General features: G+C 37.4%; 1 long non-coding RNA gene across 1 annotated transcript in view; it reads right to left on the reverse strand.

Annotated features, from left to right (window-relative positions):
- The window catches only part of LOC113930281, a 49,327-nt gene extending 44,082 nt beyond the window's left edge, over positions 1 to 5,245 (reverse strand). The window contains exon 1 of the long non-coding RNA XR_003522500.1: positions 5,226 to 5,245. This is a non-coding gene — a long non-coding RNA (uncharacterized LOC113930281). The remainder of the gene's footprint in view (positions 1 to 5,225) is intronic.
- Positions 5,246 to 20,935: the final 15,690 nt, after the last annotated feature.

Genomic DNA, 20,935 nt, shown 5'->3' on the forward strand with positions numbered 1-20,935 from the left:
CTGAAATGCAACCCACTGTTTGTGTGGACGTCTATATAGACCCATTTGTTGGCCCTATAGCACTTGGGGCAAAGGCAACTGATGCAAATATTCTGACACACATGCTGTTTGCTGTGAATAATAATGTATCTCTGACACAGGAGTCTTGTGTTTTCTGATAATATCTTTGAAGCAGACTAATTTACCAGTTTGCAAGTAGTGTAAATTCTGAGACCTTTCATAGTTGTTGACATAGCCTAGGTAGAAACTTGAGACCCAAGCTCAAACAGAAGCATATTAGTGATCTAGGGTTTCCACCTTAGGGTATTTTGCTGTGGTTTACAAAAATTGATTACTCACCAAGAACTCAAAACCTATATATTAAACATAATTCTACTAGAGATTTACTTATGATGGTGTAAAATTTTCTGTTACCTGAACTAAATCATGAAGCTGAGAATAAGGGACAAGTTTAGGTCACACAAAAAATTTCTTGAGAAAACTTGAGTTGAGATTTATAATATGTTCATATTGTTAACTAGAAATAATTCAAGGAGACAAATAACAGGGCAATTAAGGAAATTTGGTATATGCAAATTATATGCCCATTTAATTTAGGGAAATTCAATTTTATGTTTTTAGGAGAGTGATAGTAAGAGTGACAAATATTGGGGATGGAGGGGGTGGAGTTTGAGAAAGTTCAAACGATGTGAGCAATTCAGTCTACCCTTCCTGTAAACATATCCTAGAGGAAAAATAAGGTGAGAAGCATGATGCTCCAATGCTGCTTTGGCTTGTACCAGTGCAGGCATGCCTCTCAAAGTGTGCAGCTGTTTGAGTGTGGTTCTAGTGTTTAAATTTGTGTGCTTTTTAAAAAATCTGTTAATTTATTTGAGAGAGACAAATAGAGCACAAGTGGGGAGGGAGAGAGAGGGAGAAGCAGGCTTCCCTCCTCAGCAGGGAGCCCAATGTGGAGCTTGGTCCCAGGACCCTGGGATCATGACCTGAGCCGAAGGCAGATGCTTAAGCAACTGAGCCACCCAGGTGTTCCTAAATTTGTGTGATTTTCATATAATATGGCTTCTAAAAGCCAGCCGGTCACTTCATTTGATGCTGGAGGACAGCATGCTTAAAGGACCATGCTTAGGAAACAGGTCATGTGTTGGATTCTTCAGGTAAATTTTTAAGCCCCTAATATGTCACTTCCTAAGTAATTTTCAAGTATGATTTTGACTTAACGTAATGACTGTTGTTCCTAACTCTCCAATGCTTCTTGCTCGGCCTGAGATACGGATCCATGATTATCCATCAGAAATCAGTCTGCATGACAGATGCTACCCTAAGCATCTCAAGTAGAAAGGGATTTTAATACAGGGAATTAAAATATTAATCATTGAAATCACTAGAGAAGTAAAAGTCAGAGAAATAACACTAGATTTTCAGGAAATCTAGAAGTGTCGGAATTTGTGCTGATGATGATCTCAGCTGTCTGCAGGACAAAAGCAAGTGATCCACAAGAGCTCACTCCAAGCCTTCTGCAAACTCATCTGCAACTTCCCAGGAGTTTCTTTATAATGCCGCCAGGTGATAACAGCTTCTACTTCTCTTCTGACTTTCAAATCTGACATAGATGCTTCTTATTGGTAAAATTTAACCCAGAAGTCTGCTGGCAGTGGAGTCTTAAAAATGTAATTTTGAAGCTTCTCCACTGTGATACAGAAGCAAGTGTAAATCAGGGTCTGGATCATGTTGATTTGACACAGTGTGGCACATTCTACCCCTTGGACAAGTCAACATCTATACATATCATAGTTAACTTTCAAAGGACAAAAATGGCAACAAAATCCTTCTTGTACCCAACGTCATGTGGCTATCTCCAATATAAATGAGACACGCTCACTTTCTACCCCAATATGAAGCCCTAAACTCCCATTATCTCCTTATTATTCTGTGATATTCATTCTTCTGTTTCAGTCCCAATTCTTTTTTTGATGTTAATATTAACATTTAAGGTTAATGACCTTGGATACACATTATAAAAAATAGCACTTCAAGAGAAGATGAGGCCATAAATTGGTTAATGTAGATGAGTATATGACAAAGCAAGAATGAGAAAAGAGCTTAAAAATCTAACATCTTGATTTTTTACAGTTGGTCACAATGTGGGTATTTATAACTGCCTTCTTCCATTACCAAAGTTTTCCTTTGCTCAGAGCTGATCATGGTTTATCTTTATTCCTAAAAGACGTGAGTCCTTAAAGATCCTGTCTGCCTTAGGTTGCTATACATTCCATTAGTGTTTAACATTAGACACAGAAGCACAAAAAGTCCCCCAGAGAATCACTTGAATTCCATACTCAACACATATTCACTTTGACCCACTATGATGAAACAACCCTACTTTCTCTTAATAATCAGGGTCAATTAGCACAGGAAATAGAGTAATATTTTGCCTGTTAATTAACTGGCATGCCGAATCCTAAATGGGTCATTTGGCAATTTCAGTTTTCACATTACTGGGAGAATTATGGCTCTGGTGGAACTAATCCTCTAAAGCAACAGAGCTCTCAAGGATGTAAGGGATTAATTGTAATCAATCTGCCACCTGGTAGGTAAATCATTTCCCTCACGATGACGCCATCTTGAGTTCTCAGCATTCGTCTTTGCTATTGGCAGTTTCGTCACTTGACAGCGTGAGGAATCAGTAGGAAACCTAAGAAAGGTGACTTGCTTAAGGTAAAGGGAAAATCACGGCAAGCCTTTTTTCCTCATCCTTAGGTACTATCAATGCTAAATTATCGTTCACATCATGTATTTAAGGTTTTTGTCCCAGTTAGATTAAAAAAAAATCTATGAATTAATGTATTTTCTTTCCCATTTATACCTCATTGGCTCCAAGGAATCTGGAGGAAAAAAATCCTCTTTAAGATTGTGTAGCCAGATTATTCTCCAAATGGCTCTATTCTCAAATGGCTAGATTACATGCTTTTTTCATATCGAAAGCTGGAAACTTGTTTCAAAAGATTTGAGTTTTAATGAGTACAACATTGATAATGCCAAAATAATGTAATAAATAATAAAAATTCCAAGGTACTAAAACCACTGTGAATTATTTCCATGCAATGACTCATTTAATTTTCATAATATTCTCAGGAGGTTGAACTAAGTCACACCCATTTTACAGATAGAGAAACTAAGGCAAGGTGCCTAAGTTACTTGTCAAAGGTTACACGGTTCCAGTCTGGCCCAGTAGGGATTCAAATTCAAGCATTTTGCCTTCAAAGTGCATGCTCCCATCCTCTTATGCTCTATGTCTCACACTCAACCCACAAATAACGCTTTTTTGGTAAACACTTTTTGAATTTTCATCATTAATCTACCTCCTAGTTTGCTGATAAATTTCTCTAGGAGAAAAATCAGTACATGGTCTACAAACTGTCATGCTTAAAAGATGTTGAATTAAGTTATATTTTATGACATTATTCTAAATTAACAAAAATTTTTGCATTTAGACATGGATAGCCTATTTTGATCATTAGAGCTTCCAAAACAAAACAAACAAAAAACCTTGGATTTCATTTTAGCAATGTTGAAGTTCCGTATTAATCAGTTAATCAGATATAGTCTTAAACAGTGTATATCCAAAGGCTTTGTCTATTTTCCTGTGTCAATTTTTTCCCTCACTTAAAAACATCATGCAGTTTTATGGTATCCTAAAGCTTTTACATTTTTTAAACTAATCTCTGAGCCCAGATATCTAAACAGGTTTGAGAAAATTAAATTGGTGAAGATGGAATAAAAACACAGAAACATTACTGATCACCAAAGTAAGCCTGGTTAATAAGTTTATTGGTACCAAGTGTTGGTTCAACTTGGTATATTAAATTGGAGGGAGAATTGATAGAATAGAAACCAAATGAGTGTTTGCCAAATACATAGGATCGCTACTGGCTTTCTCACTGCTACTATGGAGTCATTTAGTCTTAACAGTTGGATATACGGCAGGTTGAGACAGGGAGAAAAGACCTGAGAAATACATCCCCACTTTTATCAGTACATTCCGTCTCTGTCTACAGATATTTACAACATAAAGACCATGCCAGCAATATTAATTGGGAACATTGGTCTAACGTTATTTATAGCAATGTGCATTGGTGGATGGTCAGAAGGAAACAATATTGGGAATGTAGATGGATCCATATTTTCAGAGCAAAATCTAAATAATACTTTAATAAGGGCATGGAACGGAATTATCCTGGGGTGCTTTGGTGACTCTATAACCCCAGATCAAACCCTCTTCTTCTCTGAGGCAGGCAAGGAGTCATACTTCTTTGGTGAACATAACAGCTGCACTAGCTCTTTAAATATCAGCACAATTAGCATAAAGAACAAAATGGTCACAGCCAACAAGCCACCTACAAACACTTAATATTCGAAGGGAGAATACTGGCATTTAATCGTGGAGACAGACACACTGAACAATGACATTTTAAAAATTATTGAGAAGAAAATGTGACTGATATGTAAAAGGTAAAAATATCACACCTAAGTCAGAAAGAACTTTCACAAGTTCAGATGGCATAAGCTGGGGAGCCGGTATAAGCCTTCCTAAACATCTAATGTGAAACATTCACCCTAGAGATTTGATCCAAGTTCCTCCTTTAATTTACGTAAAATGTAACACAATTCTCTCTTATCTCATTTGCTTATTTCTTTCCTTTCTGCTCTATAAATCTAACTAAAATTTCCTATTTTTCTTGCATCTATTTCAGGTCGAATTGTGTCTCCTCTTCAAAATATATTCAAATCCTAACCCCCGCTATCTGAGAAGGTGATGTTATTTGGAAATAGCATCTTTCCCATTGTAATCCAGGGAAGAAGAGGTTATACTAGATTAGGGTGGGCCTTAAATCCTCATCTTGCTGTCCTCACAAGAAGTCAAAGGCACAAGAAAAGACGACCATGTGATAATGGAGGCAGAGGTTACAGTCATCCATTTACAAGCCAACAAACACACCAAGGACTCGCTGCCAGCCACCACAAGAAGCTAGGAAGTCAAGAAAGGATTCTTCCCTAGAGTGTTCAGAGGGAGCGTGGCCCTGCCAACATCCTGGTTTCGGGCTTTAAGACTCCATAACCTTGAGGGGATAACTTTCTGTTGTTTTAAGCCACCCAGTTTGTGATATTTTGTGATGGCAGCTCTAGCAAACTAATATAGCATCTATTAAATTATTCTCTTTCCTCACCTTGTTCTCCAAATCTTCTGGTGGATGACGATAAACATAAACTTCAACACCAAGTTCATCCAACTCAATGTGACTGCAACCTAAGAATTCCTCACTCAGTAGAATTTCTGCTCTCAAGTCTCTAATTTTAGCTCACCCTCATAATACATTTTATCTACGATTGCATTCACATCACTATGCGTCGATGAAGGAAGTTACAAAAAAAAACTGGCTCCAAATCAAAACAATGCCTCCAACGTCAGCTGGGCCCTCAATATGACTCAGTGTTTGCTGTTTTTAAATATGCACTGACTGTTCTGTAATTACCGATATTGTGTTCCTTTCATCAATTGTACCAAATTCCTAACTTCAATTCTCAAGCACCCAATTCTACCTCTACAAAATTCTGCTAATCACTTGATGTTAAATCTCATTTTTTTTAAAAGATTTTATTTATTTATTTGACAGAAAGAGACACAGCAAGAAAGGGAACACAAGCAGGGAGAGTGGGAGAGGGAGAAGCAGGCTTCCCGATGAGCAGGGAGCCCGATGTGGGGCTCGATCCCAGGACCCTGGGATCATGACCTGAGCCGAAGGCAGGTGCTTAATGACTGAGCCACCCAGGTGCCCCAAATCTCATGGTTTTAATGCTGCATTTTTCTCCCAGAGTCTCCCTCATTTATCACCACCAAATGTTTTTTATTGCCATAAATTTTGTTTGGATATGCATATAGTCTTTTATTTTTTCTCCATAGAGGGAAAATTTTCATGTTTCTTTTCAGTGAGAATGGGATTATTATTTTCTCAGTTTTTCTATCTTTAACAATTAAAGAAATGTAATTCACAGATCATAAAATTCATCTACTTAAATTTGTAAAACTCAGTGGTTTTTAGTATATTCAGAGTTGTAAACTTATGATAATCAATTTTAAAATATTTTCTTCACCCCAGAAGAACACCTTGTAGCAATCATTCACAATTACCCTCTCTGTCCATGCTGTGATATTCTATTTCTATGGATATGCCTATTCTGGACATTGCATATAAATAGAATTTTGCAGTATGTGGTTCCTGTAACTGACTTCTTTCACTTAGTGTAATGTTTTCAAAACTCACCCATATTATAACATGATCACTACCTCTTTATTTTTGCCAAATAATATACCCTTGCTTGGATATACCACATTTTGTTTCTCTATTCATCTGTTGATGGACATTGAGACTGCTTTCACTTTGAAAGTAATTATGAGTAATGTTATGAACACTTGAATATATAGGCATGTATGTAGGGATAGGTTTTCATTTCTCTCAGGTGTAAGTGTAGGAGTGCAATTGCTGGGTCACATGGTAACCATATTTAACATTTTGAGGAATGTTCAGACTCTTTTCTAAAGCAGCTGCACCATTTTACAGTTCCACTCTCAGTTTATGAGTGTCCCAATGTCTCATATATTTAGGTATATGATCCATTTTGAGTTAATTTTTGCGTGGGCCTGGGATCTAACTTTCCTCTTTCATGTATAGATATCCAGTTGTCCCAGCACCATTTTTTGAAAAGAAAATGATCTCCCCCGTGAGTTGTCCTGGCACTCTTCAAAATCAATTAACTACAATTATAATGATGTAAAGTTTTATTTCTGCATTCTCAATCTGATTCCATTGTTCTATGCATTTGTCGTTATGCCAGTACCACACTATCTTGATTAATGTAGCTTTGTAGTGAGTTCTAAAATCATAGAAGTGTGACTCCTTCAATTCCCCTCACCCCAATGATTTTTGCTATTCTGACAAGCCTTTGCATTTCCATATTAACTTGAGGATCAGCTTGTCAATTTCTATAAGAATTTATGTGGGATCTTGATAGGGATGATAATGAACTATTGATCACCTTGGTGAATATTGCTATCTTAAGAATGCTAATCTTCTGATCATGATAATGACCATTTTTTAGATCTACTTTAGGTTTTTCAACGTTTTGCAGTTCTCAGTATCCAAGACTTGCACTTAAAAAAAAAAAAATCCTCTATTTTTGATGTGATTTTACATGAAAATATATGCTTATTTTTGGATTCTTCAGTAGTAGTATATAAAATTGCAAGTGACTTTTGTGTATTGATATTGTATCCTTTATCCATTCTAAGCTACTTTATTAGTTCTAATTGTTATTGATGGCTTCTTTAGGATTTTCTACATACAAGATCTTATTATCTGAATAGTTTTTCCTTCTTTTCAACGTGGATGCCTTTTGAAAATTTCTTCTTTAATTGCCCTGATTGAACCTCCAATACATTGCTTAATGAAAGTGGACAGAGTGGACACCCTTGTTTTGTTCCTGAGCATAGAGGGGAAATGATTAAGTCTTTCATAATAGAGTATGATGTTAGCTGTGGGTTTTATAGATTCTTTTTATGTGGTTAAGAGAATGTCCTTTCTATTCCTAGTTTGTTCACGCTTTATTATCATGAAAGTGTGTTAGATTTATTCAAATAATTTTTCTCCATCTACTAAAAGGACCATGTGTATTTTGTTACTTATTCTCTTAGTATGGTGTGTTACATTGCTTGATTTTCAGATGTTAAACAAATTTGCATTCCTGAGATAACCCCCACCCCCAGGTCATGGTATATAATCCCTCATGTTTAAGGCTGAATGCATGTGCTAGTATTTTATTGAAGATTTTAAAGGCCACATTCACAAAGGATATTGATCTGTAGGTTTTTCTACTTGAGATAGCTTTTTTAAAATAATTAATTAATTAATTAATTTTGACAGAGAGAGAGCAAGAGCACAAGCAGGGGGAGCAGGAGAGAGAGAAGTAGGCACCCCGCTGAGCAGGGACCCTGATGTGGGGCTCGATTCCAGGACGCTGGGATCATGACCTGAGCCAAAGTCAGATGCTTAACTGTATGATGCTTAACAAAAACTGCTGTTCTTACCAAGATTTCAGTTTTTTCTTGAATAAATGCTACATAGATTTTTCCAAACTTTGGTTAATTTCCAGTTATGAAAAAGATGATTTTGACATTTTTTTGGCCAATGTTTCAATGTTTTTATGGGGGAATGGATTTATGGAGTTCCTCACTCCATCATTCTAGAAATCTCGCCCTTTTTATAGTATTGTAAAGCACATGATTGTTTATAATTATATACAGAACTGAGAATTTTAGATCTTGATCCAAACAAGGGTGAGAATAAGGCACATTCAATCACTTTTTTGGTTTACTGGGGAAAGCTCAGTTTCATGATTATAAGTACTAACATGATTTCAGTATTATGTTGAAAATATTTAGTCATCGGGCGCCTGGGTGGCTCAGTTGGTTAAGTGACTGCCTTCGGCTCAGGTCATGATCCCGGAGTCCCGGGATCGAGTCCCGCATCGGGCTCCCTGCTCGGCGGGGAGCCTGCTTCTCCCTGTCACCCTCCCCCCTCTCATGTACTCTCTCTCTCTCATTCTCACTCTCTCAAATAAATAAATCTTTAAAAAAAAAAAAAAGAAAAAAAAGAAAATATTTAGTCATCAAGGGCAAGACACTATGTTTGGTACAAACTATCCCCAGAAGGATAGAAATAAGTGTTTTTGTGATAATTCTATCTCTCTTCATACATGAAGAAATCCCTCTATTGCAGTAATAGGCATACTGCTAGATTTGTAAACTCCTAAAATAGTCTGTGTTCCACTTAAGTCCTCCAAACACATAATATAATATTTCGATGTAAATAAATTATTTTTCACTTGCCTTTATTCTGAGCACAATAAAGAGAAGTATAGATATCAAGCATTGGCATTATCTAGACCAGCCTTGTTTTGGGCCCATGAAGTAGTTTCCTTCTCTGCCAGAATGTACACTCTCTTATTAGGCCCACTTCAGCAGCACTGGAGTATTCAAGGAGAAGATTTCTGATCTCTACACAGCATCATTCACCCTCTCCATGTGGTTACTGAGAGTATCCTGTAATATGAAGGCCCTCTGATGAGCATTAAAGTGAAACAGAATAATCTGAAAATATTGTGCCTATTCATGTAGGCACATGCAGATGCCTTTCCCAGAACTCTTCTCCCAATAGTCCAATCTTGTCCCTTTCCTAACTCTGACCAACCAGTCAGGGCATTTCCCACTGTCCAGGAGTCCATGTTCATCCATTCCTAAGGCCGCCTCTCATCTCATATGAAGTAAATGAGCAAGTGAACTATTCACAGATCTACCACTTGGAAGAACTGCACTCACTACTACATTTTAGGACTATCCTTAGGATTATCCCTGAATAGGACTCCAGTAATGCAGCAGTCTAGTTTCATGTTGATGCATCTGTGAAGCAAGGCCGAAGTCCTTTTTTATTTATCACTTGATTGTACTGAATTCCTCATGAGGTCATAAGAGTAAGTTTAGAAGAGAAATCAGTGCAATAGAATTAGGGGATATGATAGTCTTGGCCCTATGTTCATATAGTCTACTTTTACCTTTGGGCCTACTTCGGTCTGTTTCTAACCCTGTATACATACAATGGTTAATTTTTGTGCCTGTCATAATTGTGACTAATTGAATTTGGTAATACCCATATAATTATTGGAAGATCTAGTTGCACTATCATTTAGCAGAGAAAGGAGGAAATGTGAAAACCTAGAGGAAGTGTTATCAGACCCTATTATGAAGCCAGAAAATCCTTGATGCCAAAACCTGACAAAGGCTTTATAAAATAACTGCAGACCAATATCCCTCATAAATACAGATAAAATACCCTCAATAATATATCAGAGAACTGAATAACTAAATAGTGTTTTAAAAAAATCACAATCAAGAAGGTTTTATATAAATAATGCAACATTTAATACCAAAGTAATTCAGTATGAAAGCAGGATAAAAAAATAAATCACTTCAATAGACATAAAAAAGGGGGAGGAGGAAAAGATGGAGGAGTAGGGAACTCTATTCCACCGGTCCCCTGAATTGAGCTGGATATCTACCAGACCACTCTGAACACCCACGAAATTGGCCTGAGATGTAAGAAGATATTTCTGGATCTCTACAAACAGAATATCACAGGTGGTTGGTTTCAAGGTATGAAGCTGGGAACCATGATTCCACGGGCAGGTATCAGAAGATAAATGGAAGGGTGAGGGAGCTGTGGGGATCCTGCACCTCTGGTGAGCGAAAGCCTCCTGCACTGGGGATGAAGCATAGCCTCGCAGAGCAGCAGTGGTGGGAAAAGGACTTTAGGGCAGCCCCCAGGACTGAAACCCGGAGCAGTGGGGCCATGTGTACAAACTGGGGGTGGCTGGTGCTTTTAGAAGCACAGAGGGCAGAGACGTGCCCCGACCGGGAGGCAAGGACTGGGAGTACTGCTGAGGGGACCACAACCCAGGATGCTGGAGTTTTTAGCAGCAGAGACAGAAATAGAGATAGTGTGGCCTGGAGAGCTCACTGAAGAACAGACTGCGATCTCTCTGTTCTGAGGCAGAGGGTTGGAGATGGTGTCTTCTGCTCTGACTCTCTGAAGAGATGTGGAAAGCTGCCAGGGAAAGCCATCAGAGAACAAAAGCCCCCAAAATCGGTTCTCACTGAGCCCATCCCTGTCCCCCAGGGGCAGGGCAACTCTGCCCAAACAGGGTTGCCTGAGTAACAGTGACACAGGCCCCTCCCCAAAAAGACATGCTGGAAGAACAAGAGGCCAACAACCTAAGGTCCCTATAAAACAGGTGCGTCTTGCTTGGGTTGTGGTCAATAATTTGGACTCTGTACATTCCCTCAACCACCCCTCAACAGAATGACTAGGAGGAGGAATCCCCAAAATAGGAAAGACTCAGAGACTGACTTCTGCCACACATTTAAAAAATGGATACAGATGTAACCAAGATGTCAGAAATGGAATTCAGGGTAACAGTTATGAAGATGACAGCTAGAATGGAGAAATTGATTAATGGCAACAGAGAGTCTCTAAGGGCAGAAATGAAAGCTGAACTGGCAGAACTTAAAAATGCTATCAATGAGATCCAATCTAATATAGATATTGAAGAACAAATTAGTGATCTAGAAGACCAATTGATAGAAAAGGAAAAAGAGGCGGCCTGGGAGAAACAGCTCAAAATCCATGAAAACAGAATTAGAGAAATAAGTGACACCATGAAACATCCCAATGTCAGAATTACTGGAATCCCTGAGGGTATGGAGAGAGAGAGAGAGAGGACTAAAAGATATATTTGAGCAAATCATAACTGAGAAATTCCCTAATCTGGGGAATGAAACAAACATTCGTGTCCTAGAGGCAGAGAGGACCCCTCCCAAGATCAAGGAAAACAGGCCAATGCCCCGGCATGTAATGGTAAAACTCACAAATCTTAGAACCAAGGAAACCATCTTAAGGGCTGTTAGGGGGAAGAGATTCCTTACGTACACAGGGAGGAACATCAGAATAACATCAGACCTATCCACAGAGACCTGGCAAGCCAGAAAGGCCTGGCAAGACATATTCGGGGTACTAAATGAGAAGAACATGCAGCCAAGAATACTTTATCCAGCAAGGCTGTCATTTACAATGAGAGATGCAGAGCTTCCACGAACGGCAGAAACTGAAAGAATATGTGACCACTAAGCCGGCCCTACAAGAAATTTTAAAGGGGGTTCTCTAAAAGGAGAAAGACCCCAAGAGTGATATACAACAGAAATTTACAGGGACAATCTATAAAAACAACATCTTCACAGGCAACATGATGACAATAAATTCATATCTTTCAATAATCACTCTCAACGTGAACGGCCTAAATGTTCTCATAAAACGGCACAGGGTTGCAGATTGGATAAAAAGACAGGACCCACCCATATGCTGTCTACAAGAGACTCATTTTGAACCTAAAGATACATCCAGATTGAAAGTTAAGAGATGGCGATCCATCTTCCATGCCAACAGACCTCAAAAGAAAGCTGAGGTAGCAATTCTTATATCAGATAAATTGGATTTTTAAGCTAAAGACTGTAGTTAGAGACATAGAAGGACACTATATCATTCTTAAAGGATCTATCCAACAAGAAGATCTAAAAACTGTAAATATCTACACCCCCAACGTGGGATCAACCATCTACATAAGCCAACGGTTAACCAAACTAAAGAGTCATACTGATAATATTATGTTAATTGTAGGAGACCTCAATACTCCACTCTCAGCAATAGACAGATCAGCTAAGCAGAAAACCAACAAAGAAACAAGAGCTTTGAATGACACACTGGACCAGATGGACCTCATAGACATATGCAGAACATTCCACCCTAAAACAACAGAATATTCATTCTTCTCGAGCACCCATGGAACCTTCTCCAGAATAGACCACATACTGGGTCACAAATCAGGTCTCAACCAATACCAAAAGATTGAGATTATTCCCTGCATATTCTCAGACCATAATGCTTTAAAACTGGAACTCAATCACAAGAAAAAATTTGGAAGAAATTCAAACACTTGGAAGCTAAAGACCACTCTGCTCAAGAATGTTTGGGTCAACCAGGAAATCAAAGAAGAACTTAAAGAATTCACGGAAACCAATGAGAACAAAAACATATCGGCCCAAAACCTATGGGATACTGCAAAGGCAGTCCTAAGAGGGAAATACATAGCCAAAAAAAAAAAAAAAAGAAAAATCCCGAATTCACCAAATAACTTTACATGTTAAAGAACTGGAGAAAAAGCAACAAACAATGCCTAAGCCTAACATTATAAGAGAAATAATTAAGATTAGAGCAAAGATCAATGAATTAGAAACCAGAAACACAGATCAGATCAACGAAACTAGAAGCTGGTTCTTTGAAAGATTAAGGTCGATAAACCGCTGGCCAGACTTATCCAAAAGAAAAGAGAAAGGACCGAAATTAATAAAACTATGAATGGAAGAGGAGAGATCATGACTCACAGCAAGGAAATAGAAACAATTATTAGAAATTATTATCAACAACTATATGCCAATAAATTGAGCAACTGGAGGAAGTGGATGCCTTCCTGGAAACCTATAAACTACCAAGACTGAAACAGGAAGAAATTGACAACCTGAATAGGCCAATAACTGGTAATGAGACTGAAGCAGTGATCAAAAAACTCCCAAAAAACAAGAGTGCAGGGCCTGATGGATTCCCTGGGGAATTCTACCAAACATTCAAAGAAGAAATAATACCTATTCTCCTGAAGCTGTTTCAAAAAATAGGAACAGAAGGAAAGCTTCCAGATTCATTCTATGGGGCGAGCATAGCCTTAATCTCCAAACCAGGCAAAAACCCCATCAAAAAGGAGAATTTCAGACTGATATCCTTGATGAATATAGATTCCAAAATTCTCAACAAAATCCTAGCTAATAGGATCCAACAATACATTAAAAGGATCATCCACCACGACCAAGTGGGATTTATCCCCGGGATGCAACGGTGGTTCAACATTTGCAAAGCAATCAAGGTGATAGAACACAATAATAAGAGGAGAGAGAACCATACAGTCCTCTCAATCGATGCAGAAAAAACCTTTGACAAAATACAGCATCCTTTCCTGATTAAAACTCTTCAGAGTATACGGATAGAGGGAACATTCCTCAAGTTCATAAAATCCATCTATGAAAAACTCAGTGCAAATATCATCCTCAATGGGGAAAAGATGAGAGCTTTTCCCTTAAGATCAGGAACATGACAAGGATGCCCACTCTCCCTACTATTGTTCAACATAGTACTAGAAGTCCTAGCCACAGCAATCAGACAACAAAAAGAAATAAAAGGTATTGAAATTGTCAAAGAAGAAGTCGAACTCTCTCTCTCTTCGCAGATGACAGGGTACTTTATGTGGAAAATCCAAAAGACTCCACCCCCAAATTACTAGAACTCATAAAGCAATTCAGTAATGTGGCAGGTTACAAAATCAATGCACAGAAATCAGTTGCTTTCTTATATGCTAACAATGCAACTGTAGAAAGAGAAATTAGAGAATCAATTCCATTTACAATAGCACCAAAAACCATAAGATACCTCAGAATAAACCTAACCAAAGAGGTAAAGGATCTATACTCTAGGAACTACAGAACACTCATGAAAGAAATTGAAGACAACACAAAAAGATGGAAAAAAATTCCATGCTCAAGGATCAGAAGAATAAACATTGTTAAAATATCTACGCTGCCCAAAGCAATCTATACCTTCAACGCCATCCTAATCAAAATTCCAATGACATTTTTCAAAGTGCTGGAACAAACAAGCCTAAAATTTGTATGGAATCAGAAAAGACCACAAATCGCCAAGGAAATGTTGAAAAAGAAAAACAAAGCTGGGGGTATCACTCTGCCTGATTTCAAGCTCTATTACAAAGCTGTGATCACCAAGACAGCATGGTACTGGCACAAAAACAGACATATAGTCCAATGGAACAGAATAGAGAGCCCAGATATGGACCCTCAACTCTATGGTCAAATAATCTTCGACAAAGCAGGAAAAAATATGCAATGGAAAAAAGACAGTCTCTTCAATAAATGGTGCTGGGACAATTGGACAGCTATATACAGAAGAATGAAACTCGACCATTCTCTAACACTATACACAAAGATAAACTCAAAATGGATGAAAGACCTCAATGTGAGACAGGAATCCATCAAAATCACAGATGAGAACATAGGCAGTAACCTCTTCGACATTGGCCACAGCAACTTCTTTCAAGATACATCTCCAAAGGTTAGTGAAACAAAAGCAAAAATGAACTTTTGGGACTTCATCAAGATAAAAAGTTTTGCACAGCAAAGGAAACAGTCAACAAAACAAAAAGGCAACCCATGGAATGGGAGAAGATATTTGCAAATGGCACTATAGACAAAGGGCTGATATCCAAGATCTATAAAGAACTTCTCAAACTCAACACTCAAAAAACAAATAATCTGGGTGCCTGGGTGGCTCAGTTTTTAAGTGTCTGCCTTCAGCTCAGGTCATGATCCTAGGGTTCTGGGATCGAGCCCCGCATTGGACTCCCTGCTCAGTGGGAAGCCTGCTTCTCCCTCTCCCACTATCCCCTGCTTGTGTTCCCTCTCTGTGTCTCTCTCATTAAAATAAAAAATCTTAAAAAAAAAAAAAAAAAAAAAAAAACAAATAATCAAGTCAAAAAATGGGCAGAAGACATGAACAGACGCTTTTCAAAAGAAGACCTACAAATGGCTGACAGACACATGAAAAAATGTTCATCATTATTCGCCATCAGGGAAATTCACATCAAAACCACATTGAGATACCACCTTACACCAGTTACAATGGCAAAAATGGACAAAGCAAGAAACAACAAATGTTGGAGAGGTTGTGGAGAAAGGGGAACCCTCTTACACTGTTGGTGGGAATGTAAGTTGGTACGATCACTTTTGAAAACACTATGGAGGTGCCTCAAAAAAACTAAAAATAGAGCTACCCTATGACCCAGCAATTGCACTCCTGGGTATTTACCCCAAAGACCAGATGTAGTGAAAAGAAGGGCCATATGCTCCCTAATGTTCATAGCAGCAATGTCCACAATAGCCAAACTGTGGAAAGAGCCGAGATGCCCTTCAGCAGATGAATGGATAAAGAAGATGTGGTCCATATGTACAATGGAATATTACTCAGCCATCAGAAAGGATGAATACCCAACTTTTACATCCACATGGATGGGACTGGAGGAGATTATGCTAAGTGAACTAAGTCAAGCAGAGAAAGTCAATTATCGTATGTTTTCACTTATTTGTGGAACATAAGGAACAGCATGGAGGACACTAGGAGAAGGAAGGGAAAAACAAAGCGGGGGGGAATCGGAGGGAAAAATGAACCATGAGAGACTGTGGACTCCGAGAAACAGACTGAGGGTTTTGGAGGGCAGGGGGTGAGGGGATGGGTTAGCCCGGTGATGGGTATTAAGGAGGGTACGTATTGCATGGAGCACTGGGTGTTATGTGCCAACAATGAATCATGGAACACTACATCAAACACTAATAATGTAGTGTATGGTGACTAACATAATAAAATAAAATAAAAAATAAATAAATTTAAAAAATAGACATAGAAAAAGTTGACAGAATTCAATACTCATCAAAGATTAAAATCAATAAAATGCTTTGGCAAACCAGGAATTCCACAAAGTGATCAAATACATCTATAAAACAATCTATATATGGGGCGCCTGGCTGGCTCAGTTGGAAGAGCATACAGTTCTTGAACTTGGGGTCATGAGTTTGAGCCCCACATTGGGTATAGTGATTACTTAAAAATAAAATCTTAAAAAAAATAAAACCATCTATATTTACAACGATCTTATTGGTGAAAAAAGTGTATGCTTTCTCACTAAGCACAGGAAGGAATAAATAATGACCATTCTTGCCATGTCTTTTCATTATCATACTAGAAGTGCTACCAGGTACAATAAGGCAAGAAACAGTATAATCTATCTGCATTTGACACAATTGCCTAAAGAACTGTAAGAAAATCACAAAAATAATTAGAATTGATGGATTCAGCAGTCATAAGATATGTAGTAAATAAAAAGGCCAATATATTACTATGAACTAGCAAACACCAGAGATATAAAGATCTTCAAAAAATTACAAATAACACTAACAAAATATGGGCAAGAAATAGAACGTGAAGATTCACTACTGCTAAGATGTTCAGGCTCCCTAAATTCATCTACAGATTCAACACAACTGTAGTAAAAATACCAGCAGTCTAATTATAGAAATGTACAAGCTTGTTCTAAAATTAATATGGAGGGCGCCTGGGTGGCTCAGCTGGTTAAGCGACTGCCTTCAGCTCAGGTCATGATCCTGGAGTCTCGGGAGCGAGTCCCACATCGGGGTCCCTGCTCAGCAGGGAGTCTGCTTCTCCTTCTGACCCTCTTCCCTCTCGTGCTCTCTCTCATTCTCTCTCTCAAATAAATAAAATCTTTAAAAAAAATAAAATTAAACTAATATGGAATTGTAAAAGGCTAGAATAGCCTGGACAATTATGCAAAACAAGGGGAAAAATAAAAATATAGTATCTGATTCAAGAGCTAGTATAAATCTAGAGTAACATGACAGTGCAGTGTTGGCATAAAATAGACACACAGATCAATACAACTGAATACACAGTCCAGAGATACACCTACACATATGTGTTCAATTCATTTTCAACAGATGTGTTGATCTATTTCAATTGGAAATGGTGCTAAGGTGCTTGAAGAGTTAGACACTTAGAAGGGGAAAAATAAATCTTAACTCATCATACTATACCAAAAAAAAAAAAAATCCTAGTAGATTGGACCTAAACATAAAAACTAAAACTGTTAACATTTGTCAGGAAAAAAAAAAGGGAAAAAATCTGATCCTGAGTTATTTTTGTGACCTCCAGATATACAGAATACAAAAAAACACAAACTATAAAATAGAAAGCAAACTGCAATAGGGGTGCCTGGCTGGCTCAGTCAGAAGAGCATGCAACTCTTGATCTCAGGGTTCTGAGTTCAAACTCCACACAGGGCAAAGAGCTTACTCAAAATTAAACAAATAAATAAATTAATTAACTGCATCAAAATTGAAAGCCTCAGTTCATTAACAGAAAGTTTTAAGGAAACTAATAAAACCATAACCTAGGGAAAATTATTCCCAAAGCGCTCATATGACAGAGGACTAGTATAAACAATATAAATATAAATACATTTAATTAAATATATATAATAAATATGTATTTTACAATTCAATAAGACAAATGAAAATTGGGGAAAAATTTGAAGAAATACTTCAAAAAAGAACATAAAGGAATGGCCAATAAGCACATGTGATGATCAACATCATTGGTCATCAGGGAAATGCAAATTAAAACCACTATTTGAAATACATCTCCCAGAAGACCAATCATTGGTGCGGATGTGGAGCAATGAGAATTCTCATACTTTACTAGAGGCAACCACTTTGGATAAAAATTTAGCAGTTTCTTTGAAAATTAAAAACATACTATGACCCAGCCATTCCACTCCCAGTTATTTATACAAGAAAAATGAAAGCGTATGTCCACATAAAATCTTTAACATAAATATTCTTAGCATCCCTATTCTTAATGTCCAAAATCTGGAAGCAATCTGTATGTCAATCAACTGATAAATGGATAAAAGGACTGTATTATACTCATATAATGAAAAACTACTCAGCCATAAAAAGCAATGAACTACTGATATGCACAAGAACATGGATGGATTTCAGAAACAGGTTTTTTAAAGAAGCCACATACACACCCCCAACATTTTTAGTATATGTGCTGCAAAGCGAGCACCACCCCTCCAACAACAAAGAAAAACCCAGACTATCTAATTTCATGCATATGTCTTTAGAAAGGGTGAACTTAATTTATTAAGAAACCAAAGCAGGTTAAGCATCAGGTGATGCATGGAATTGCTGGATCTCTATATTGTATGCCTGAAACTAATATAACACTGTATATTAACTAATTAAAATTTAAAAAATAAAAATGAAGAAAAAAGGAATTAGAAGATATTATCTGGGTCAGGAGGTAGGAAGGGTTGACTACATGGTACATGGGTAAGCTTTCTTGGGTAATGGAAAAGTACTGTATTTTGATTAAAAACACTGGTTAAAATGGTATATAAGTTTTTCTGAAGCTCATACTGTTTCCATAAATGGGTGCATATATATGTGAATTTAATTTATTAAAATAAAATACTTGGAGAATAATCTTTTAGGTAAATATTCATCTAAACATCACTTTCAAAACCAATAAAGCTGGAAAATAAAAATGTGTTCTATTAGCTGTAACAAAGTACCACAAACTCAGTTGCTCCAACAGAAGAAATTTATCTCATAGTTCTGGCTTTTCTTCTAACTTTTGATACTTCCTGGGCCTGTGCCAACAGAACTCCAATCTTCCCCTGGTAGTCTTCCTATGTGCAGGCATATCTGTCTTCACATGGCTTTCTGTTTATAAGGACACTGCCATATTGGATTAAAAGCCCACCTTACTCCAATAGGATTTTATCTTAACTTGTTATATCTGCAGCAACCCTACTTCCAAATAAGGTCACAGTCTGAGGTACTGGGGGTTAGGACTTCAAATTATGGACTTTTTTTGGGGGGGGGGTAGACACAATTCAACCCTGTGTTTAAAATAATGCTTGCTGCATCTAAATTTCAAATCAGTCTTCAGCTTTTACAAATCATATTTCCAATTAAGGATAATATAAAATACTAAGTATGTTATGTTGTTAAATGAGTAAAATCAGATTTAATAAATATATATCTATTTCTATAGTGTATATATGTATATATCATGTATGTGTATGATTTTCATAAGTACAATTCTGTGCAAAAGATAGGCACTACAACATTAATATTATGTTATTTTTGTGGTGGTACAATTATAAATTTCTTGAATGGGAAGCTAACTATTGAGCTTTCTGAGTCCTCTTCATTCACCTCAATTTCATGTGAAATAACAACAGCTAATTACTTTAGGTGACAGTTGGAAGCTCTTCTGTCATGCAAATATGGTCTGTATCAATAGGCTTATTGCATCATTGTTTGAAAGAAGTTTCTCCAAATGTCTCTAGATGTAAGGAACATAAGAGAAACATTTGATTTCAGACAGTGCAGCAAATAATGGACAACGGATTCACTGAGTCTAAAACTTCAGATCCTATAAACAAGTTGTCCAATCCCTTTAAAAAAAAAATCCATTTAAACTAGCTGTCTTATTCACAGTATTACTTCCACACAGACCAAAGAGTAGTCAAGTTCGACAGGAAAGCAGCAACTGAGACAGAAAACATTAAAAGGTAAGACTCTGAACATATTAACAGCAAAGACTGGGTCCTAAATGTACTTTAGGTATTTCACCTTCATACTATGAATTAAGAAACTAAGAAGAAGAAAAAAATAAGAAAACTCTAAGGTATAATGACATGCAATGGAAAGAAAATCTCTTTTTTAAACACTCAGTTCTGGGCACATTTTTAATGGAAGATGGGCGTGTTAGCTGCCTCAATTTCCCCAACAAAACTGAAAACAGGCCAGGTTAAGAGACAAAGATTCCTCAAAGTTCAAGATTTGTTTAGGCACCTTCTGAGCTGGTAGAAGGCAGACAGCATGGACACGCATCCACACCACTAAGCTTACCCTGAATAACACATAATTGGTAATTGCTGATGGTTTTATTTCAACTTACTTGAAAATTGCATCCATACCTTCTCTGGAAGAATAGTATATACATAGTTTGGGTTTGACTGGACAGAGACCAACAGAATACCTGGGAGCCTTGAGCAATTTCTCTGTCAAAGACCAGACTCTATCTTGCATAACTTATGAGGTCACAAGTTTGGTTTCAAGGTCAGTTATGGACCCATGACAAAACCCCATTGATATACATGTCATCCTAGGCAATGTCAGACATCTAACCATTTTACTGAGAGTATTTACTGACTCTTCGCCAGGCCAGATCTCAGGTATGGAAAGTTGAGTGGCTTGGACTTCTCATGTTAAAATGCACTGACATTCCCCCATCTGTGAATGGCACCTCTCCTGTGCATTTAATTTTTACCTTTTCCCTATTTGTGCTCCCATTTTATTCTCTCCTGTAGTTGCTTCCTCTAAAACATTAGATATTAACCTACATGTGTGAAATCTTGTAAAAAAAATTAGTGTACTTTTCTCAGAGTATTTGTGTGTGTGTGTGTGTGTGTGTGTGTGTGTGTGTGTGTGTGTGTGTGTTAAACTTAGGAG

Source organism: Zalophus californianus, chromosome X (genome assembly GCF_009762305.2).
Source record: "Zalophus californianus isolate mZalCal1 chromosome X, mZalCal1.pri.v2, whole genome shotgun sequence".
NCBI lineage: Eukaryota > Metazoa > Chordata > Mammalia > Carnivora > Otariidae > Zalophus > Zalophus californianus.